At 34.4% G+C, this 24,997-nt stretch overlaps 1 protein-coding gene and 1 pseudogene across 21 annotated transcripts in view; both read left to right on the top strand.

Annotated features, from left to right (window-relative positions):
* The window catches only part of LCORL (ligand dependent nuclear receptor corepressor like), a 164,441-nt gene that overhangs the window by 74,479 nt on the left and 64,965 nt on the right, over window positions 1-24,997 (top strand). The window lies entirely within an intron of this gene.
* Window positions 7,479-17,823, top strand: LOC105856063 (dnaJ homolog subfamily C member 8 pseudogene; annotated as a pseudogene).

The following is a 24,997-nucleotide window of genomic DNA, read 5'->3' as shown; positions in this document are numbered from 1 at the left end:
AAACATCAGATAAATTGCTTAACATTCTACCAGATAACTGACCATACTCATCAAAAATGTCAAGATCAAAAAAGATAAGGAAGGACTGAGGAATTTTCACTGATTAGAAGAGACTGAGAAAGCATGACAACTAAGTTCAGTGTGAGATCCTGGATTGTATTCTGGAACAGAAAGAGGATGTTAGTGGATAATATGAATTTCAAATAAGGTTTGTAGTTTAGTTAATAGTGTCATACTGATTTAAATAATTTTACTGTGGTTATATAGGATGTTAACATTAGGATAAAACTGGAAGAAAGATGTACAAGAACTCTGTACTGTTTTTGAAACTTCACTATAGTCTAAATTACTTCAAAGTTAGAAATATTTTAAAATTTTATTATGATTTAAAATCATAATAATAAAAAGTTCATAATAAAAATAAAATGTAAGTTAACCTTTACTAATATTTAATATATAGACTGACAATGGGCACCCTTACTCACTCCGAAATCAGATGACCCTTGTCACATAAAGAAGGTCATACTGTCTCTGGGAAAGAAGAGTGCGAGTGCAGTTCCTCACTGAGGGATTGATAATGGAATCCTCATTCTCTGATTTGCATTCAAAGTATTATGCTGTATTGTAGTTTATATGACTCAGTTAAGTGGACTACACATTCTATTATGTCTTTTTAATCTAAATTAAGTCTCAACAAATGGATAAGTGGCTTTAAAAGATTGGATCATTGATAAACATTCCTCTAAGTATATGCTTTTGAGATGTTTAGCTACTAAGAGTAGTATGACTATGCATTTTATACATAATATATTTAAGGTGCATTCTCAGTTTTGTTAATTGATGAGGCGAATGTTTAACAAAGTTCCAAGAACTCCTCTCTGAAGATATGTTTTACTCTTAGAGACTTCCAAAGTCTAGAATCAGCGAGCCTACTTACAAAGACTCTTTAACTGCTAAAAGCTGTAATAGGGAAAACTGTAGTCACACGAAAGATGGACTTTTGCTTTAATAAGTCTAGCAGGTCAGGTCATGGCTTTAAAGCGGCAAAAAAAAAAAAATGTGGGCAGTAGCAAGGGTAAGGAGAGGAAAACTAGATTTAGGACTAAGAGAAGATACCATGTCCATATCCTTTTTAAAGGAAGATTATATACATAAGTAGCAATATTAAGCCATGATATGACATGGCTTTCCCTAAATCCTTAAGTAAGCTGTGAGTAAGAAATGTAACTTGACATAAATATATAACTGGGGTGCAGCATGAGTTTCCATTATTGATAATGGTGTGAATTCTTATGATAATGTAGTTCTCTCTCCTTTACTCTCCCCACCCCCCAAATCCTAAAGTGTTATAAAAAGGCAAAGATCCTACGATTTGTGGTGTTCATATTCCTATGACGTGACATATTTCTCATTCTGCATGGGCTGTTGAGATCATCAAATTTGTAGATAAAAATATACTTCAGGAAACCTATATCTATATACTTTATCCTTGATTTTGTATTTATTTTTTACAGTACAGGTTCAGTAGTGAAATAGTAAGCCAAAGTGAAAGCAACATAAGCAATGTGTAATTCTTCATTCTTGCCAGCCTTTGAATGAAATAGCTCATACTCCTTCCAGAAGAAAAATCATTTTTCTTTGGTAATTCCTTTCAATGACTGTTCAGTATTGGTATAAAGTGTGAGAGAATAAAGGAATATTTTCTCATTTTTGTTTTTCTGTAGACTACAAATATTAAAAGATGAGCTTATTACTCAGTTGCTAATGCAGTCCTTATTCCCTTTGAAGAGTGAGAAATCACACACTTATGAAATATTTATCAAGTTACCTGATAGTGGTACCATGGTAGATCACTGAATATGTGAGTTAGATATAGGAAAGAGGACATTAGCTTGTTATAGTAGTAGGATATGGTAGAGATACAATAAGGAGAGTAATTCATATGCTCTTAATTCTCTTGTCATCTTAAAACTCTCATACTAACTCAGGAGTATTGAAATTGAAGATAAAATGAACCTCAAGGTACTCTTCCATGAAATATATAATCTTTACATTGTATCCCTCCATACTTGATTGCTAACTCCTAGAGAGTAGAAAATATGTATTCTTTCTCAGTCTCTCTTATTACCCTGAGCAAGGTTCATAGTTATATTAGAGACAATAATTTATTTTGATAAGTTATAAAAACAAAAGGTGATCTTTCCTTAGAATATAGCTCTGTGCATCTGTAGCTATCCTAGAAAGGATTTTCTATGTAAATAACTCTTTAAATACTTGTTAATAGTACTTTATTTGCATTTTGTTTAAGAGTCTCATGCCATTTAAAATTAGAGATGATAAAGTAAGAAAGCAACATTTGGAAGGGTCTTTTTTTATGGCTCATATTCAATAGGCAAGAAAGAGCAATAATATGAGTCTTCCTAGTTAGTTGAGTATTAAGCCTCTTTCCTCAGTTTACCTTTCTGTGTGCTACTATAGCATTTAGATATTCTGCATGGTCTTGTCATGACCAGAGAACAGTACATTTAAATCCTATAGTAATCCATAACAGCCTTTACCAAACTTAACTAATTTGCAATAGACAATAGACTTTTTACCTGTATTTGGGCTTCATTCTATTATTGCAATCTTAGATTTTCTTTGGTAGGGAGGGTGCTTTTTATTTTTATTTTATTTTAGAAACAGGGTTTTGCTCTTTCACCTAGGCTGGAGCACAGTGATGTCATCATAGCTCACTGCAACCTCAAACTCCTTAGGCTCAAGCGATCCTTCAGCCTCAGCCTCCCAAGTAGCTGGGACTACAGGCATGTGCCACCATGTCAGGCTAAATTTTCTATTTTTTTGTAGAGACAAATCTCACTATGTTATTTGGGCTGGTGTTGAACTCCTGACCTCAAGTGATCCTCTTGCCTTGGCCTTCCAAAGTACTAGGATTATATTCATGAGTCATAGTGCCATGTTGAGTCTGCTTTTTTTTTTTTTTTTTTTTTTTGAGACAGAGTCTCGCTTTGTTGTCCAGGCTAGAGTGAGTGCCATGGCGTCAGCCTAGCTCACAGCAACCTCAGACTCCTGGGCTCGAGCGATCCTTCTGCCTCAGCCTCCCAAGTAGCTGGGACTACAGGCATGCACCACCATGCCCGGCTAATTTTTTATATATATATCAGTTGGCCAGTTAATTTCTTTCTATTTATAGTAGGGACGGGGTCTCGCTCTTGCTCAGGCTGGTTTTGAACTCCTGACCTCTAGCAATCCGCCCGCCTCGGCCTCCCAGAGAGCTAGGATTACAGGCGTGAGCCACCGCGCCCAGCCGAGTCTGCTTTTTAATATTACCAGCTGTAGCAGATCTAAAAGCTTATCTAAATGTGTTGACAGCCAAGTGCAGTGGCTCATGCCTATAATCCCAGCACTTTGGAAGGCCGAGGCAGGAGTATTGCTTGAGCCCAGGAGTTCAAACCTAAGGTATGAAACTATTAGAACTCTAGAGGAAAAAGTTGGAAACACTCTCCTAGACATTGGCCTGGGCAAAGAGTTTATGAAGAAGTCCCCAAAGGCAATCACAGCAGCAACAAAAATAAATAAATGGGACATGATCAAACTACAAAGCTTCTGCACGGCCAAAGAAATAGTCATGAAAGTAAACAGACAACCTACAGAATGGGAGAAAATTTTTGCATCCTATGCATCCGATAAGGGACTGATAACTAGAATATACTTAGAACTCACGAAAATTAGGAAGAAAAAATCAAATAACCCCATTAAAAAGTGGGCAAAGGACTTGAACAGAAATTTTTCTAAAGAAGACAGAAGAATGGCCAACAAACATATGAAGAAATGCTCAACATCTCTAATCATCAGGGAAATGCAAATCAAAACCACAATGAGATATCACTTAACCCCAGTGAGAATGGCCTTTATCAAAAAATCTCCAAACAATAAATGCTGGCGTGGTTGCGGAGAGAGAGGAACACTCCTGCACTGCTGGTGGAACTGCAAACTAGTTCAACCTCTGTGGAAAGCAATATGGAGATATCTTAAAGCGATACAAGTGAATCTACCATTTGATCCAGCAATCCCATTGCTGGGCATCTACCCAAGTGATCCAATGACACTCTACAAAAAAGACACCTGCACTCGAATGTTTATAGCAGCACAATTCATAATTGCAAGGCTGTGGAAACAGCCCAAGTGCCCATCAATCCAAGAATGGATTAATAAAATGTGGTATATATATATATATATATATATATATACCATGGAGTACTATTCAGCTCTAAGAAACAATGGTGATATAGCACATCTTATATTTTCCTGGTTAGAGCTGGAACCCATACTACTAAGTGAAGTATCCCAAGAATGGAAAAACAAGCACCAGATATATTCTCCAGCAAACTGGTATTAACTGAGTAGCACCTAAGTGGACACATAGGTACTACAGTAATAGGGTATTGGGCAGGGGGGAGGGGGGCGGGTATATACATACATAATGAGTGAGATGTGCACCATCTAGGGGATGGTCATGATGGAGACTCAGACTTTTGGGGGGAGGGGGGGAAATGGGCATTTATTGAAACCTTAAAATCTGTACCCCCATAATAAAAAAAAAGCTGGTTTTTTTTGTTTGTTTTTTTTTTTTTGAGACAGAGTCTCACTTTGTTGTCCAGGCTAGAATGAGTGCCGTGGCGTCAGCCTAGCTCACAGCAACCTCAAACTCCTGGGCTTGAGTGATCCTTCTGCCTCAGCCTCCCGAGTAGCTGGGATTACAGGCATGCGCCACCATGCCCGGCTAATTTTTTATATATATATCAGTTGGCCAATTAATTTCTTTGTATTTATAGTAGAGACAGGGTCTTGCTCTTGCTCAGGCTGGTTTTGAACTCCTGACCTTGAGCAATCCGCCCGCCTCGGCCTCCCAAGAGCTAGGATTATAGGCGTGAGCCACAGCGCCCGGCCTTGGTTTTAAAATATTAATAAAATTGATAAAATTTTGATATAAAAAAAAAAGCCTGGGCAACATAGTGAGACCCCATCTCTACAAAAAATTTAAAAATTAGCTGGGCTTGGTGGTGCATGCGCATGGTCGAAGCTACTCAAGAGGCTGAGGTAAGAGGATCACTTTAGTCCAGGAGTTGGAGGCTGCAGTGAGCTATGATCACACCACTGCCTTCCAGCCTGGGCAACAGAGATATAATAATAAAGGTGTTGGCATCCCTTGAGTAGCATATTAGTTAGATTAGGTATGCACAATAAGTCAAACATTTGTGACACTCCCAACTGTATTTCCCCACAGTATTGTCCTCTGGACAATAACTTCAAAACTTTGTTGAACGTTGCCATGACAGGAATAAAGGCATTATCTAAACAACTACTTTGTTGAGTTAGAGATTGATACTATTAATACTTAATAGCAAGTGCCATCACTGCTGAGGAGGCAGAAAAACAGCCTATCATGGGAAATTACTCAGCATTCCAAATAATTTCTAGTCCGATTTCCACTACAACTCAGACTATTGTGTAGAGAGAGATGAGCATATCTTAGCATATACTCAGGTAAGGTATTTAGAGTAAATTGCCTGACTACATCCCTATAAGAGGAAAATGGTTTACCTTTCTGTTCAGTACCATAACTAACTGTTTCATATATCTAAGGTAGCAGTTAGGCCAACCCAAAGACTTGTGCCATTATCATTTATCAATTCTGAACCTGTCTTGCCTGGTAGAATTTTATCAGTACATTATTTAAGAAGTGGAAGCTGGATGAAACAGGATGGGAGTGGGAATATCTGGGTATGTTGATACAGAATAATTATTGTATGATAGTGTATAGTTATGGTAGTTATCAGTGATTCCTTATGGGAATCCATTCTTAAAGATTTGTTTTCTTTTTCAAAAATATTCAGAAACCTCTGAATCTTTTCTACCCTACTTTTCTTAACAAGCTGTTCTCTTATCTGCCTCTCTTTTTCTACCTCATAGTTATAAGAAATGAAGTAGTGGATATAGTATTTATCATTGCAATTTAAAATTGGCATATACTACTTTGCTGCTATAATTCCCATGTTACGGTTTATCAGATTTTTATGTCTCTTTAATTTTTGTTTCTAGCTCAGGAGTTCTTAACATACTCCCCAAAAAGATGATGGGTAGGATTCCATGGGTCCATGAACATCAATAGAGAAGAAATTACATTTTTATTTTCATTAACTCTTGTTGAAATGTAACATTTACTTCAACTGTAAATGTAGACAACAAACAACAGTGGTATTCGTAATACCTGTTAAAGTAAATCAAGACCACATGAATTACTTTCCCTGTTCATCTCCACTGTATCATACTATAACAAGCCAATGTCCTCCTTAATGTAGCTTACATATTCTGTGATATACCACAGTACCACAAATCATAAATATTTTTATGTCATAGCTTGAATTATTGTTTATATTCTTACTACTTTGAAATTATGGTGAATATTAGACTTATTACTAGATCTTACATTTTAATTAAGAAAGAAGCAGATATACTACATCTCAATTTTTCTAAAAAATTGACAAATATATTTCAATATAATTGGCTTCCTATGTATTCATGCATTTAAAAACATAATTCTAAGAAGGAGCCTACAGGGTTTACTATGCTGCCAAAGGAGTTCCTGCACAAAAATAGTTAAGTATTCTGTTTGCCTCTTTTACTATTATATTTGATCTTCATGCTGTCCCCAGGATGTCATACCTTAACGACTGAGTCCTTAGATTTTACATAAACATATATATATGTATATTTATGTACATCAATACCTAGACTTTTTTTTCAGATTTCATCCCTTCTCCTGGCTTCAACACTGAACCTCTGATGAACCACGGCCACTTTCCTAGTTTCATAATATTTTCCACATATGTATTGTAGGAAGAATTTTAAGTTCAGTGAATCTAAAACTAAACTTATTTTCCTTTGTAAACCTGTTCTTTTTATTTTTATGTTATCCATTAATTAGTGCCATTGACACCTTCCTACTTTCTTGAATTAAATTACTATAATCATTTTTGATTATTTGGTCTGTCTACTGTTTCTAAAATGAGTTGTTGCTCATTTTAGAAACAGTAGAACAGTAGGGATTATTAATGAGGCTGCTGTGAACATTCTTACACAAATCTTTTTGGACATCTGTTTCATTTCTTGGGAAAATACCTAAGAGTAGAATTGCTGGGTTGTAGGGTCAGTGTATATTTAAAATGTATTAGAAACTGCTAAACCATTCTTAAAAATATATTATTTCGTCTCATTAGCAATTCATGAGAGTTCTAGTTGCTCTGCATCCCTGTTAGCAATTAGTGTTATCAGTCTGTTACTAGCTGTTGTGGTTGGTGTCTCATTTTACACATTTCCCTGATGACTAATGATATTGAGCACTTTTTCAAGTTCTTAAAGGCCATTTGTATATCTTCCTTTTTAAAGGATCTCTTCAAGTCATTTGCCCATTTTTTTTTTTTTTTTTTTGAGACAGAGTCTCGCTATGTTGCCCAGGCTAGAGTGAGTGCCGTGGCGTCAGCCTAGCTCACAGCAACCTCAAACTCCTGGGCTCAAGTGATCCTCCTGCCTCAGCCTCCCAAGTAGCTGGGACTACAGGCATGCACCACCATGCCCGGCTAATTTTTTGTATATATATTAGTTGGCCAATTAATTTCTTTCTATTTATAGTAGAGACGGGGTCTCGCTCTTGCTCAGGCTAGTTTCGAACTCCTGACCTTGAGCAATCCGCCCGCCTCGGCCTCCCAGAGAGCTAGGATTACAGGCGTGAGCCACCGCGCCCGGCCCATTTGCCCATTTTTGATTGGGTTGTTTGCTGTCTGTTGTTGATTTGTAGGTATACTTCATAAATTCTGGATGTAAGTCCTTTGTCAGATAATTCATAATGTTTGTTGAATAGTACTTTAACCTTGTTAAAGTACCTTTACACATCCTGCCTAGTATGTTGTATAGATTAACCTTGTGAGGTTGATGTGTTAGTTTTGATATCCTTCATATGGTAGATAAAGAAACTAGATGTATAGCCACGTAGAAGAAACTAAGCTAAGACTAAAAAGAAAGAAGGGTCACGTGGGGGCTGGTCAGGGAAATGGCGGCTTCAGGAGAGAGCGGGACTTCAGGTGGCAGAGGCAGCACAGAGGAAGCACTTACGACTCTCTACAGTGAGGTGAAACAAATAAAGAAGAGAGACTCAGTTCTGACATCCAAAAATCAAATTAAAAGACTGACCCGTCCTGGTTCCTCTTCAATTTGAACTCATTTGAGGTTCTTCAGATAGATCCTGAAGTCACAGATAAAGAAATAAAAAAGAGGTGTTGGCAGTTATCCATATTAGTGCATCCTGACAAAAATCAAGATGATGCTGGCAGAGCAAGCACAAAAGGCTTTTGAAGCTGTGGACAAAGTTGACAAGTTGCTACTGGATCAGGCACAAAAGAAGAAGGCCCTGGATGTAATTCAGGCAGGAAAAGAGTATGTGGAACACACTGTGAAAGAGCTAAAAAAACAGTTAAGGAAGGAAAACCTACAATTGTAGAGGACTATCCTGAGTTGTTTAAACAAGCAGTATACAAACAGACCATGAAACTCTCTGCTGAGCTGGAAATTGAAAGGAAAGAGAAAGCCAAAGAGATGCATAAAAGGAAACAACAAAGGAAAGAAGAGATTGAAGCTGAAGAAAAAGCCAAATGAGAAAGAGTGGCAGAAAAACTTTGAGGAAAGTCGAGATGTTCATGTGGACAGCTGGCAAAACTTCCAAGCAAATACAAAGGGAAAGAAAGAGAAGAAAAATCAGACCATCCTGAGACCACCAAAAGTAAAAATGGAACAGCCTTACTGATTACCTAGGGTCACAGCCACAGAACCTTCCCCTAGCTGCCTCCCTTCCTGCTTTGAAGGAATTCGTTCTTTCCTCCCACTTCCACCACAACATAGAGTAGTATTTACTTTTTAGCCCATTTTGTTTTCAATACAGTTTCATATTGATCAGAGTAATTCTTTTGTACATTGAAATGAGGAGCTTGGTTAAAAAAAGACCCTTCCGCTACCACCTTTCCCTAGAACAACCAGATTGAAAGGTGCCACTATTGGTGCTGCCTTCTGTTCCCACAGCCAGTAACTTAATGTTTTGTACTTCACTGAATTGTGATGGTTAGAAACTTCGTGTATAGTTTGTGGAAATCATCCCATTAAACATTTTGCCTCAATGGTGGTGTTGTGACTTCAGAGATAAGCCTCAGCCACCTTTCGGAGCCCCTTCAATTGAGTTGCTTGCTTCTGGGTGTGCCATTCTTGAAAGCCCCAGATCAGGGAGGGAAGGCAGCATGGGCACACAGAGTAGTCACTTGATGCCCTGGTGGTTTGTGGCATTTGTCATGTGCCCTCCCGTCTGACTGACTAATCAGTGTGGCATGAGGCCCCAAGCCACTGAACCTGTCCACTTTCCAAAGAACTAGCCATCCATTCAATACCATGGTGTCCTAGTCGGTCTGCATTCATTATGGTAATATTCTTTATAATAAGTGTTTATACCAAAAAAAAAGAAAAGGATTATTTGAAAGTTTGAGAGAAGCTTGGTAACTTTACTTTTTGAATGGGTTATAAATATTGTTGTATTTTAAATGTTTTGTATATCAAATTAAGCTTTAGACCCATTTACAAAATGAAATAAAATAGTATTCACAAGATGACAGAGTCTATTATATAAAGAGTATTAATTTATAATATTCAGGTAGTCCAGTAGAGGGATAAAAATTTAAAGTTATATGGTTAAAGCCTTCTTTTAGTCCTGCCACACATAAATATATACCTCATTTGAAAATTAAATTAAAATTCTAAGCATGTTGCAAATTTGTAAATGTGAGGCTCAGGTCAAATAACTGTCTTAGCTGCTTCCATGTTATATGTAAAACTAGACCAGACTTTGTTCTATTGTATTACCCTTTAGTTCTTCTTTTTATTTGAAAAATATGTAGCTAGGCTTATCAACAGATAAATTGGTAATTAATCTAATGACTTTCAAATTTCCTTTTTATATGGCTCGGCTCTCTCTCTTAGTTGTGGGGGGACAGGTGTGTGCTGCTCTTTGCCTTTGGGTGTTCTAAGTGTCATACTTGTTAATGTATTTCCCTGGAGAATGATAGAGAAACAAAGGAGAAGAAATCTAAAAAGTTTTCCATTTAATATCTTTATCATGGGAGATTTTGGTACAGTAAAGGTGAACTCATTAGTGAAAATCAGATGTTTTTTATAAATCTGAGAAATTCAGATTATTGCTATTCTTGCATTCTACTGTGACAAATGTTTTAAAAGTTAGATTTATTAATGCTACTCTCTATTGAGGGATTACTGGTTTTTGATGATGTAATTCAATGATTGTGGACGATAACATTTATTTCTTAATAGACCCTGCTTTTTTAGTGTCTTTTTCCAGTTGTCTGGTAGAATGTGGATGCTGGAGCTTGTTTTGTTGAGACGTATCTAGCGGTAGAAGTGTATTACAGCATGCAAGAAAAATGGTTGAAATAGAATGTTGGAAAAATTTGTCTGAAAACTTTAAAATGACTAGAATGTTATCCTGGAGCAATATTATTTTGGCATTAAGCAGTAGGGACAAGGAATAGAGACCCAACCTAAGCAGAGGATAAATACCTTTGAATTGTTCAAGGGGATTAAAAGGGCATGTAATATATGTCATCTTTATAAATTCTTTAACCCTATATATAAATTATATAAGATTATAAATTTATATAGTACATTATGAAACTATTATGAAATAGTGAAAAATGACCCATGAGTACTGAGCATATTGGCTTATAACGTATATTTATTCAATTTAACCTATTTAATCTACCGTGTACACTTCTGCTGTTGGTAATGGGGAACCTTCTACAATATTATATATGAAAACAGGTTTGTAGTTGGGAGAAACTGAAATTATCTTTTCTAATTATTACACCACCCCTACTAAGGAAAATAGGAAGAGACAGAAAGAGAGATAGAATTAGAAACACATGTACAAAAAGGAAAATGATTTATCAGAGTTTTTCTGCCATCGCCCTTTTATAAAATATAGGTATCCCTTTCTGAACTCTCATTATCTCAATTCAGGAATTTAATAAATTCAGATACATTTTCAAATAAACTTTTTGCTATTGAAAACTCAGGAACCAAGTAGAATCAACTTCTACAATATCCCTTGCTGTCTGAACTTTTTCTTCAAAACTGAACCAAATAGATTTGAAGAAGGAGTGATACTTGTACTAGTGATTTTGTGAGTGAAGCCACATGGTCTAGTAGTAAAAATACTTAGGCCTAAAAAAGTCATACATTTACTTGCAGTAAGACTGCAAATCAAATGAAAAAATTTCTTTATATTTGCACCAAATCAATATTACTGTTTAAAATTTGCCAGACTAAGCTACTAATCTGTTATTGGCATGCCTTTGAATTAAAAATAGGGATTATATTATAAAAGATTGAAGATCATTATGCTATATATTTTTCAAGGTATATTTCCCAATGTGTAGTTGTATGGTTTACTTTCACAAATTAATGTTAATACATTTATTTTTGGACAAACCAGAGATCTTTCAGTAGCCATATGTTTGTATTACCCAGTAATCTATAATAGACTTTCAGGGGATTCACTCCCAAAATTGATTTTCCATTACTGTGTACCTAGACTTCATCCCCTGTTTTTGTTTTCTTCAACTATAGTTAAATTATGTTCTAATATTCTACTGATAAATTCATTTGGAACTCTGGATAGTATTTTTTCATGGAAATAAATGTTAAGCAGTCATTCTTTCCCAACATACAAAAGTCTGTAATGGTAATTAATGATTAATATACTTGATTTATATTATCTCAGTGTTGCCATCATTGATAATTTGTTTTTTGAAAACTGAATTCTAAAACTGGAAGAACAAGAATACATTTTATTCTTCTCTCCAGATACTACTTTGATTCCCTTCTTTCTTCTGTCACTACTAGTAGTAGTGGGACTTCATTAATCGGTAAAATACATAATACATGAGGATCTGTAAGATCACTTTTTAGTGATCTAAATAAAGAAGATGGGGGGGGAAGAGATTGTTTTATAAGTCAGGACTACATCATTTGTTCTCTATTAAACTGCACATTGAGTATGTCAGTTTGAATGCTGGTGGGTGGGTGATTAGTTCATTGGTGGGTAATTAATGTGCTTTCACTCTCTGTTTTTTAGAAAGACGTAATACTTATTCTGTTCCAGCCTGGGGAGAAAATAAATTTTAAAATACCTTTGTATCATGTTTAGTCTATGGAAAAGACAATTTACTAGTGAGTACTTGCTCACTAGTAGTCAGGAAGTGTCAAATGAATGTGCTAGATGGTTGCCAAAATGTGAGTTGGAATTTAGTTTTTAAATAGCTTTGTATAGCGCCTTTTTTATTTACCCATAATGTAGAATTACTTTTGCTCCATAATTCTTCAGGTCTGTATTCCTACATTTCCATGATTATTGACCTACTTACAGAAGGATAAAACTTGAAACTAAATTTGTTTGACTTCAATATTCCTTTCTCAGAGCATCAATTATATTACTTATTAATGCATAAATAGGATCTCAAAAGTATGTATCAACATCAAAACTAAGCATTATGGATAGTACAATGCATCTTGTGGTTCTTTAAAGGATCTCTGGTGCCATCTACTGCATGGGGTTTTTTTAGAGAAAAAATAAGTGAAATCAAATCATGGATTTTATTTGACTTTTTCTTTTTTTTTCAATTAATAAGTTTTACTTTTTAAAGCAGATTTTGTTTTACAGAAAAACTGAGCAGAAAATACAGAGTTCCCATGTGTTCCCTTTCCTCCTACTCCCTCAATTTCCTCTATTAATATCTTTCATTGGTATATTATGTTTGTTCCAATTGAACAAATACTGATACATTATTAACTAAAGTCTGTAGTTTACATTAGATCACTTTATACATGTTGTACAGCTCTGTGGGTTTTGCCAAATGCACAGCCATGTACCCACCATTACAGTGTCATACACAATAGTATCACTTCCCTGATAATTCCCTGTACTCCATCTGTTTTTCCCTCCCTCCACTACACTCCCAACTCCTGCAAATATTGATCTTTGTACCATCTCTGTAGTTTTGCCTCTTCCAAAATGTCATAGAGTTGGAATCATACAATATGTGGCTTTTCAGATTCACTTCTTTCACTTAGTAATATGTGTTTAAGTTTCTTCCCTGTCTTTTCATGGCTTGATAGCCCATTTCTTTATTGCCAAATAATACTCCATGCTATGTATGTACCATAGTTTGCTTATTCATTCACCTATTGAAGAACATCTTTGTTTCTTCTAATTTTTAGCAGTTATGAATAAAGCTACTGTAAACATTCATAGGCTTATATGTGGCAATAAGTTTTCAACTCATGCAGGGAAATAGCTAGCAGCATAATTTCTGGATCATATTGTAAGGCTATTTTTAGCCTTATAAGAATCTGCCAAACTGTATTCCAAAGTAGCTGTACCATTTTGTATTCCCACTAGTAATGAATGAAGTCCACCTTATCAATTTTTTTTCATAAATCATGCTTTTGTTGTTGTATCTAAAATTGCCAAACTGACGGTCTGGTAGATTTTCTCCTTTGTTACCTTCTAGTGGATAAGGTTTGTGTTTTACATTTAGATAGATGATCTATTTTGAATTAATTTTTGTGAAAGGTGTAAGAGATGCGTTTAAGTCCTTTTCTTTGCATGTGGATGTCCAGTTGTACCCCCACTGTTGAAAAGACTGTCCTTTCTTCATTGGATTGCTTTTGATTCTCTGTCAAAGATCAGTTGACTCTGTGTGGGTCTATTTCTGGGCTGTGAGTTCTGTTTCATTGATTTGTCTTTTCTTTTATCAATAACACACTGTCTTGATTTCTGTAGCTTAATAGTAAGTCCTGAAGTTGGGTAGTATTAATCCTCCAACTTGGGTCTTCTCTGATATTGTGTTTGCTATTCTGTGTCTTTTACCTTTTCCATGTAAACTTTAGAATCACTTTGTCAATATCCACAAAGTAATTTACAGGGTTTTTGATTGAGATTGCAATGAATCTATTGATCAAATTGGAAAGAACTACATCTTACCAATATTATGTCTTCTTATCCATGAACGTGAAATATCTTTCCATTTATTTAATAGATTTTTAAATTTCTTTCTTCAAAGTTTTATAGTTTTTCTCATATAGTTCTTATATGTATTTTGTTAGATTTATTTCTAAGTATTTCCTTTTCTGGTGCTAATATAAGTGGTGTTTTTTAAATTTCAAATTCCATTTGTTCATTGCTGATATATAAGAAAACAATTAACTTTTGTGTATTAAGCTTGTGCCCTGCAACCTTGCCATAATCGCTTATTAGTTCTAGGTATTTTTTTGTTTTTTATACTTTTTGTTTTGGTAAATTCTTTGAAATTTTCTATGTAGACAGTCATGTCATCTGCAAACAAAGGCAGTTTTATTTCTTTCTTACTAATCTGTATATCTTTTATTTCTTTTTCTTATCTAATTATATTACTTAGAATGTCCGATATGATGTTGAATAGGAGTGGGGAGAGGAGACACGCTTGCCTTGTTTCTGATCTTAGGGGGAAAGCATCTAGTTTAACACCGTTAAGTATGATGTTAACTATAGGGTTTTTGTAGATGTTCTTTATCAAGTTGAGGAGATCCGTCTATTCCTCGTTTCCTGAGAGCACATATTGTGAATGGTTGTTGGATTTTGTCGAATGCTTTTGCTGCATCAATTAATGTAATCATATGATTTTTTTTCTGTAGTCTGTTGATATGATGGATTACATGAATTGTTTTTCAAATGTTGAACCATCCTTACATAGCTAGGATACCTTCGTCATGGTATATAATTCTTTTTAAACATTGTTGGATTCAATCTGCTAATATTCTGTTTAAGATCCTTACATTCATGTTCATGAGAGACATTGACTATAGTTTTCCTTTCTTGTATCTTTTTTTGGTTTTGGTATTAGGATAATGCTGACCATAGTTATAAAGAGCTTCTATTTTCTGAAAGAGATTTTAGGGAATTGCTATAATTTTCTTCCTGAAATGTCTGGTACAATTCACCAGTGAAACCATCTATGCTGGAGCTTTCTGCTTTGAAAGTTTATTTTGTTGTTCAACTTCTTTAATAGATACAAGCCTGTTCAGGTTATCTATTTCTCCTTGTGTGAGTTTTGGTAGGTTGTGTCTCTTAAGGAATTATTTCATTTCATCTAAGTCACCAAATTTGTGGGCATAAAGTTATTAATAATACCCCTTTATTATCTTGTTAATGTCCATGGAATTAGCAGTGATGGTTCCTCTTTCATTTCTGATATTAGTAATTTGTATCTTCTCTCTCACTTTTGGTATCCTGTCTAGGGGTTATCAATTTTATTGATACTTTTAAAGAATCAACTGATCCTAATTTTTAGAAAGGCATAGAATGTAAACTAGATTTCTTATTCTGATGTTAAGTATCTCTGATGCCATCTATTCAATGACTTTTTTAAAGGAAGAAAAAATTCCAAAATTACAGCATGGACTTTTGTCTTAATACAGTTTTTGTTGTAATTATTGCTATGGGCTTTTTAGAAGTTATTTAACATTGGAAAACATAGATGTTCCCAAAAGGAAATAAAGAAGTGCTTCTTTTCAGAATGAATAACTTTGGCCCAAGGAGAATTTTATTATGGGGATATAGCCATCTCTACGCTTGTCCTGTGAGGATCCAATAGTAAGTCTCTGAGAATTGTTGTGAGATTATGACAGCATTGAAAAATCATTACATTTTTGTTATTCTACATTTGGACTCTTAAAATTTTTCCATGGTGTTAGAACTGTTCAGAAGAGACCTACAGGAAGTTTAAATGCCTCACTACATCATTAAATTTTAAAGGTATTGACAATAGATCTCTTAAGTCACTTTAGTATCTTTAAATTGTCTAAAGAGATAGCTCTAAATCTTTATATGAATTATGTCTTTTAAAAATAAGGCATGGGCTAAGTGCATTGGCTCAGGCCTATAATCCTAGAATTCTGGGAGGCCTAGGTGAGAGGATCGCTTGAGGTCAGGAGTTCGAGAACAGTTTGAGCAAGATCAAGACCCTGTCTCTATTGAAAATAGAAAAAATTAGGTGGGTGACTAAAGATATAAAAAAAAATTAGCCAAGCGTGGTGGTGTGTGTTTGTAATCCCAGCTACTTGAGAAACTGAGGCAGGAGGATCACTTGAGCCCAGGAGTTTGAGGTTGCTATGAGCTAGGCTGATGCCATGCCATAGCACTCTAGTCCACAAAACAGAGACTGTCTCAAAAAAAATAAAAATAAAAATAAATAAATAAAAATAAGTCTGTAGGGTGGGTGCAGGGGGTCATATCCATAAACCTAGCACTCTGGGAGGCCAAAGCTGGAGGATTGCTTGAGGCCAGGAGTTTGAGACCACCCTGAGCACAAATGAGACCCTATCGCTACAAAAACTAGAAAAATTAGCCAGTTGTGTGTACCTGTAAGTCCCAGCTACTCAGGAGAATCACTTGAGCCCAGGAGTTTGAGGTTGCAGTGAGCTATGATGATGACACTGCACTCTAGCCTGGGGGACAGAGACTCTATCTCTAAATAAATAAGTGAATGAATGAATGCATGCATGCATAAAATTTGCTTGTAAATGGATCATTGGTTACAGTATTTTGGAAATTTGTATGATTAATTACAAATGACCTTTGATGTGACAGGGAATTTTATAACCAAGAAAGACTTTTGTTTCTGGAAATATGGAAGATTAGAACTAGTCAAGAAACAATGAAAAATCCTAGGTTAGAAAACAAAACAAAATTTTAAATTAGAGAACAGAAAATACATCTGTATCCAAAAGGGGATAATCTCACTTGGTAATTTCAGCATTGGATGGTTGTCATGTTTAAGAACCTGAATTCACACAAATTCAAAATTTCACACAATTCAAAAAATCTGAAAATCTGGAATTTAAATTTAAAATCATCTTGGGTTCATAGCTCCTCTAGGTGCCTCACAGAACCAACAGTACAGCCTCTCTAACAGAGCATATCCAAAATTTAACCTTAAAATATTCCCAAATATAAAGTTCTAAAAAAATTAGCTCACTCCCCACCAGAATAAGATAAATTACAAAACACATAAGCAAATAAGGCACTGTATGGAAGAGTTATTTCCCAGAAATAATAAAGAACAGGACCAAACCTTCAAAGACTGTGGATTTTGTGATGAAACGGGACTGAATATAAAATGAGTATGTTTTACTATATTTAAAGGGGTATAAAGTTAAAAATTGAAAGTACAATATAAGAATTAGAGACTTTCAAAAACTACCCACCATTGATGAAAAATAACCAAATAGAGTATCTAAAAATGAAAACTGTAATAATGGAAATTAAAAACTTAATGCAAGTTTTAAACGGCCAGTTACACATAGTGAGGTTTATTGATGATCTGGAAGATCTGAAGAAGCCAAGAAAAATGCACCAAAGAATAAAAGGTATTAAAGGTACTAAGAGACATGAACGATAAAGTAAAATGAGATGTAATGTTATAAATGGAATTTAAGAGAGATACTTCTGGAGAATTTTCCAATTTATGAAAGATAAGAATCCAGGAATCCTAATGTTACTTAACAGTATGAATGAAAATAAATTCACATCTGACTTATTTGCAGAAGACAAAGAGAAAGAGAAAAATCTTTAAAACAACCAGAAATAGAAAACTATTTACAGTGGAACAGCTGGCTTCTCAACAGCAAAAATGGACCCCTGCAAAAGAAAGTAACTATTAATTTAGGTTTTTATATTCTGATAAAAACTCTTTCAAGGAACATTTGCAGGTTAAAAAAATATTTACCTCCAATATGCTTCCTCATTAGAAATAAAACTCTGAGACTGATAAGAGGAAGAATTAAAATAATCCCAGAATGGAAGTCTGTGGTTCAAGAAGGAATGATACTAAAAATTGGTAAACATTGAGATAAATATAGAAAATCACTGACTGTATAAAATAATAAAAGTAATATTCATTTGTCATTTGTGGGATTTAGTAAAGCTGTAATGCTCACAACAAGGGCATGTAAACCGGGAGCAATGTGACTTGAATTAAAGCATTGTACATCCGTTTTAATAGGGCAAATACATTAATTGTTAGAGTTTGACAAGGAAAAGTAAACATGTGAAAATTCCCTGGCTGGATAACAAAAAAATAGATTTAGAGATGCTAGTTTCAAACCAGTAGAAGAAGGAAAATAATATTGGAAAAAGAATAATTTCAAAAGAAAAACTGGGATATAGACAAAGCAAAAAAGTAGGAATAAATAGAAATATCACTTATCTAAATATACACAGTATGAACTCTCTAATTAAGACATAGATTATCAGAATAAAAATTCAGATCCACCTATATGTTCTTTATAAAGAATTCCTGGAAAAGCTGAAAGGTGGGGAAAAAAACAAACGCTAATAAAAGACTGACTGAATATGTGTAACAACATATTAACATTGGACATAATGATTTTTAAAGACACAAAGTATGAGAGGATTTTTATATCATGATAAAAGGTAATGTTCCCCAGAAAAACCATGACAGTTCTAAATGTGTGGATCACAATAACATAACCTTAAATTAGATGAAGTAAGTACTGTCAAATGTACAAGGAGAATATCATGGAAAGTTTAATAACATCTTATGCAGTAAGTCAAACAGACCCAAAATTAATAATAAGAAAGAAGATTTGAACAACAAAGTTAACAAATTTGATCTCATGGACATATGTAGAATCCTGAACCCCCAATCATTGAAGAACACACATTCTTTTCAAGTATACTTGAAATTTTATAAAAAGTGCGTTGTAGATCATTAAGAAATTATCAGTAGGCCGGTTGCAGTGGCTCACACCTGTAATCATAACACTCTGGGAGGCCAAGGCGGGTGGATTGCTCGAGGTTAGGAATTCAAAACCAGCCTGAGCAAGAGTGAGACCCTGTCTCTACTATAAATAGAAAGAAATTAATTGGCCAACTAATTATATAGAAAAAATTAGCTAGGCATGGTGGCGCATGCCTGTAGTCCCAGCTACTTGGGAGGCTGAGGCATCAGGATTGCTTGAGCCCAGGAGATTGAAGTTGCTGTGAGCTAGGCTGATGCCACAGCACTCACTCTAGCCTGGGCAACAAAGCAAGACTCTGTCTCAAAAAAAAAAAAAAAAAAAAAAAATAGAAAGAAAGAAATCAGTAAGTAAAAAACTGGTATATAGACTGTATTCCTTGACTACAGTTCAATTAAGATGATTAATAACAAAAATGGTAACTTTAAATAAATATGAAAATTTTAAGACATAATCTATGTAATTCATGGGATAAGAAACTCATGGCTATTAGATTATATTTAGCACTGAATGGCATCAGGAATACAACATTTTAAAATATGTAGACATAAGCTAACATGGTGGAAGGAAATTTATAGCTTTAAATGCTTATATTAGAAAGAACAAGATTGGAAGTTTAATGAATGAGCCAAAGATCTAAGTGAAGGAGTTAAAGAAAATTCATCCCAAATAAGTAGGAGGAAGGCAAACAAAGAAATTATAAGCAAAAATTAGTGAAATAGAATGCAAAAAAAAGATAAAAAGATCAATATTTTTTAAGATTACTACAGATAAAATGTCACAATATTCTAGTATCTAAATTTTATATTCTGAAATTCTAGAATTTTTTCTGTACCTTATTTCCTACTTCCTTTCCTTTATCTGCATACTCTTTGGAACGATTAATACTGTCTTCCTTTCTCTTAAGTCTCAGAGCCATCTCTTAATTAAATTACTGTTGATAAAATACTTCGAAGATTTTGCTCATTTATTAAGTTTTTGATCTAGAGAGACTACTCAAACTATTGCCTTGTCTGATATTTTTCTCCTGGTAGGCATTATTAGAAATTAGCTATATTGTATAAAAATTAAATAATCTTCATTTCAAAAAATTTAGGGGATACAAGTGTTTTTTGTTATATGAATGAATTGTATCATGCTGAAGTTAGGGCTTTCACTGTACCCATTACAGGCATAGTGTACGTTGTACCTGATAGGTAGATTTTTATCCCTCTTTCCCTTGCCACCCTACCTTCTTCTTAGTTTCCAGTGTCCATTGTACCTCTTGATAACCATATATACCTCTCATTTAGCTCCCACTTATAAATGAGAACATGTGATATTTGTTTTTCCATTCCTGAAATACTTCACTTAGGATAATGGTCTCCAGTTCCACCCAAGTTGCTGTCAAAGACATTGTTTTGTTCCTTTTTATGGCTGAGTAGTACTCCATCGCGCATGCACGGGGTGTGTGTGTGTAAACAGACACAAACATTTTCTTTATGAACTCATCGGTTGATTGACATTTCAGCTGGTTCCGTATGTTTCAATTGTGAATTATGCTGCAATAAACATTCTAGTACAGGTGTCTTTTTGATATAACATAATGACTTATTTTCCTTCGGAATGATACCCAGTAGTGGAATTGCTGGATCAAATGGTAGGTCACTTTCAGTTCTTTGAGGAATCTCCATACTGCTTTTTATGGCAGTTGTAGCTTACATTCCACCAATGCTATATAATCATTCCCTTTTCACTGCAGCTGTGACAACATCCATGATTTTTAGTGATGGCCATTCTGACAGTGGTAAGGTGGTATCTCATTAATTTGCATTTCCCTGATAATTAGTGATGAGCATTTTTTCATATGTTTGTTGGCCTTTTATCTATCTTCTTTTGAGAAAAATCTGTCCATGTGTTTTGCCAACTTTTTGATAGGGTTATTGTATTTTTCCTGATTTGTTTGAGTTCTTTATAGATTCTGGATATGAATCAGTCTTTTGTTGGATGTATAGTTTGTAAATTTTTTCTCCCATTCTGTAGGTTGTCTGTTTACTCTGTTACTCCCTTTGCTGTGCAGAAACTTTTAGGTTTAAGTCCCATTTATTTATTTTTGTTATTGCTGTATTTGCTTTTAAGGTCTTACTCATAAAATATTTTCCTAGGCTAATGTATAAAAGAGGTTTTTTTCCTGTGTTTTCTTCTAGAATTTTTATAGTGTTAGGTCTTACATTTAAGTCTTTAATGAATTATGAGTTAATTTTTGTATATTGTGTGAGAGAGGAATCCAATTTCTTTCTTCTGCCTGTGGCTATCCAATTTTCCTAGCACCATAATAGGGTATCCTTTCCTCCAGTGTATGTTTTTGTCTGCTTTGTTGAAGATCAGATAGTTGTAGCTATATGGTTTTATTTCTGGGTTCCCTATTCCATTGGTCTATGTGTCTACCTTTATACTAATACAGTACTGTTTTTGTTACTACAGCCTTTTAGTATATCTGAAGTCAGGTAATGTGATGCCTCCAGATTTGTTCTTTTTGCTTCGGATTGCTTTGGCTATTTGGGGCTTTTTTGGTTTCATAGGGAGTTGAGGATTATTTTTTTTAGATCCATGAAAAATGACATTGCAATTTTGATGGGAAATGCATTCAAACTGTAAATCACTTTGAGCAGTATGGACATTTTAACAATGTTTGGCTATTACTTTTGGAGGACTGCGTGACAGGCACTGGTATGCACTCTGTATGTTAGTTCATTTAATCATTGAAGCAACTCCTTTAGGCACTATTTAGACCATTTTCAGAAGTGTGGTCTATTGGTGGTGCTACATGCCTGTAATCCTAGCACTCTGGGAGGCCAAGGCGGGCAGATTGCTCGAGGTCAGGGGTTCAAAACCAGCCTGAGCAAGAGCGAGACCCCATCTCTACTATAAATAGAAAGAAATTAATTGGTCAGCTAATATATACAGAAAAAATTAGCCAGGCATGGTGGTGCATGCCTGTAGTCCCAGCTACTTGGGAGACTGAGGCAGCAGGATTGCTTTAGCCCAGGAGATTGAGGTTGCTGTGAGCTAGGCTGATGCCACAGCACTCACTCTAGCCTGGGCAACAAAGTGAGACTCTGTCTCAAAAAAAAAAAAATAAAAATGAAGTGTGGTCTACAACGTAACCTGCCCCAAGTTACATAGCCTGTAATTGGCAGAGCTGGAATTTCATTCCAAGTATGTCTGACTACAGTGATATACTTCCAACTGTTCTTCCGTATTGCCTTCTTCCAGTATACTATTCATGATGGTATAAAATTATATTAAGTTTCTATAAAATGGTGGTTCTTAAAATGGGATACATGGAACCCTGGGATTCCTAAGACTTTTTCAAAGAGTCTACAGGGTAAAAACTTTTTTTTTTAATTCTAAGACTTGACTTGTTACTTATGCTATGTTGACCTTTGCTCTGATATTGCAGAAGCAATGTTGGGGAAAATTGCTGGTACATTATCATGAATCAAGCCAGTGGCAATAAACCATACCTAGTAGTTCTTGTGTTCTTCACCACACACATTCTAAAAAAAAAAAATTCCATTTAAGAATGTACTTAATAAAGGAAGAAAATTTTTTAATTTATTAAATTTTAACTCTTGTTTTAGACATTAAAAAAATATTCTGTGCAATAAAATGCAAAGTGCTTATAAAATACTTCTACTGAATACTGAGATACGCTGGTTGTCTTGAGGAAAAAGCACTTGTCTGATTTTTTTTTCAAGTTGTGAACTGGACTTGCCATCTTTTTTATAATATCATTTTTACTGGAAAGAATGACTGACAGACAAGCTGTTATTATTCAGGCTTGAATAATAGTTAACTGAATAGCAATTGTTTTTTCAAAAATTAATGAAGTCAGCTTGTGTCTACAAGAAAAAACACCGATTGTATATGTTGCCAGTGATAAATTTCAAATTTTCAAGTAGAAATTAGAATTTTGGAAGACTTGTCTTGCCACCATGATGAACTTTACAGCTTTCCAATACATAAAGACTTTTTCTGATAAGATTGTTGGTGAATTTAATGGATGTAATTTTTATATGCTATTATATAATGAAATGTGTTAACATTAGGAAGATCTGTATATCACATAACATTTTCCAAAAGATCAATGCATCAATGTTAGAAAATCATGCATTGGTAAAAGATCCATTCAAATTACATGATAGAACAAAGGATTTTAGTGTAACAGTATGAAATCTTCATTGATACAGTTTCAAATTCCACACTGCAACTAATATTTAAGAAACTACCATTCATCACATTCTGGTGACATATTAAGATCAAACAATAGCCATACATACCTAAAATGCCCATTACAAGTATACCTCTTATTTCCAACCACAATCTTCGAGACAAAGATTTTCATTGTATACATCAACCAAAACAAAATATCTAATAGACTGAATGTATAAGTAGACATGAAAGTCTTCCATTAAGCCAGACATTAAAGAAATCTGCGAAGTTATTAAGCAATATCACCTTTCTTGCTAAATTCTTTTTTGGGGGAGAAAATATTGCTACTTTCAGAAAATTATATATGATAACATAATAGGCTTATTATTTTCAAGTGAATATATAATTTTTTTCAAGTTCTCAGTTTTTATTTTAAATATAGAAAAAACCCACATAAACAGATGTTCTTTGGTGTCCTCAGTTTTAAAAAGTATAATTAAATCTCTCCATAATCTGCTCTTCCTGCAGACAAAATATGAATTAATAAAGAGAGAAAATAAATCATATATAGTACATTTCTATAGCATAATTAGAAAAACAGAATATTATATCAAGTTAGTCAGGAAATAAATACCTACATTCAACAGCTCTAGAAAGTTAGCTCTGAAAAGTGTGTTGGAAATGGTGCAGAATAGATGAGAAGGTAGTTAACACACAGATGTAGTATAACACATTGAATTAGTGCCCAGGGAAAACATGTTCCACATTGAATGGGGAAATAATGAAGTCTGGGTAGATACTAAGGGATTAAAAAGGAAGTATCTTGAAAGAGCACATGACTAGAGGTAGCAATCTTGGCAAGGTACCACTTCTCAGAGAGACAGGGTGACTTGGAAGGGATGTTGTTTGTAATCTTATTAATAAATAGAAGGTAGAAATTAAGGGTCCTATAGAAACAAAAGAAAATCACAAAAGTGGAAGTGCATCGACCATTCCATTCACTCTGCCATTAAAAGCGCACCATTAATTAAAGAAACTATACTATACCAGCACAGGAGGGTCCTCTCATCCAGATCCTTTTTGTATATAGCAGTTTTGGGGTTTTTTTTTTACATTAACAGTTACTGCTGGTCTGGAAATATAAAGTAATTCAAAATGAATAAAACATGGGACAGATGAAGAAAAAAAAAGTGACGATCATAACATTATCAACTTATGAAAATTCTCAGTAAAAACAAAACAAACAATCAGAAAAGCCAGCAAACAGAAGAATGCTAGATCATAATACTCTAAAGTGAATTATATAATCTTAAAAGAAGCATTTACAGGTATGATAAAATGCCTTATACAAAATTCAGACAATTAGAATAGAAGTAGACAAAAAGGAAGATGGGAATTGAGAATTGACTAAAATCAGGAATAAAATTTTAGAAAAACAAATCATCTTAGGACTTAATTTTAGGGTACCCAAAGGAGAATATATTGGACTGAAAATGCAATAAGGGTCTTTGGAGAAGAGAATGAAAATGAAATAATGTGGTAAAAAGACAGATAAAGAAAATTATTGCTGTAGGCGATACACACACACACATACTCAAATCCAACACGTGTAATTAGAGCCCTAAAGAAGAAAACTAAATAGTAGAGCACAATAAATATTAAAGCTATAATTTGAAAAAACTTTACAGTAATAAAATATTTGTAACTACATAGCACTCACGATAATTGACACAGAATAGTCCATTTTAACACATCCTGGTGGAATTACGATAATGTGAAAAAAATTCCTGTGAGTGTCAAGACAAAAAGACTAAGTCACAAAGGAGAATGAAAA

The sequence above is a fragment of the Microcebus murinus genome, chromosome 3 (assembly GCF_040939455.1).
Source record: "Microcebus murinus isolate Inina chromosome 3, M.murinus_Inina_mat1.0, whole genome shotgun sequence".
NCBI classification, from domain to species: domain Eukaryota; kingdom Metazoa; phylum Chordata; class Mammalia; order Primates; family Cheirogaleidae; genus Microcebus; species Microcebus murinus.
Note: the sequence above shows the minus strand (reverse complement) of the source record. Positions and strands in the feature narration are given on the sequence as shown.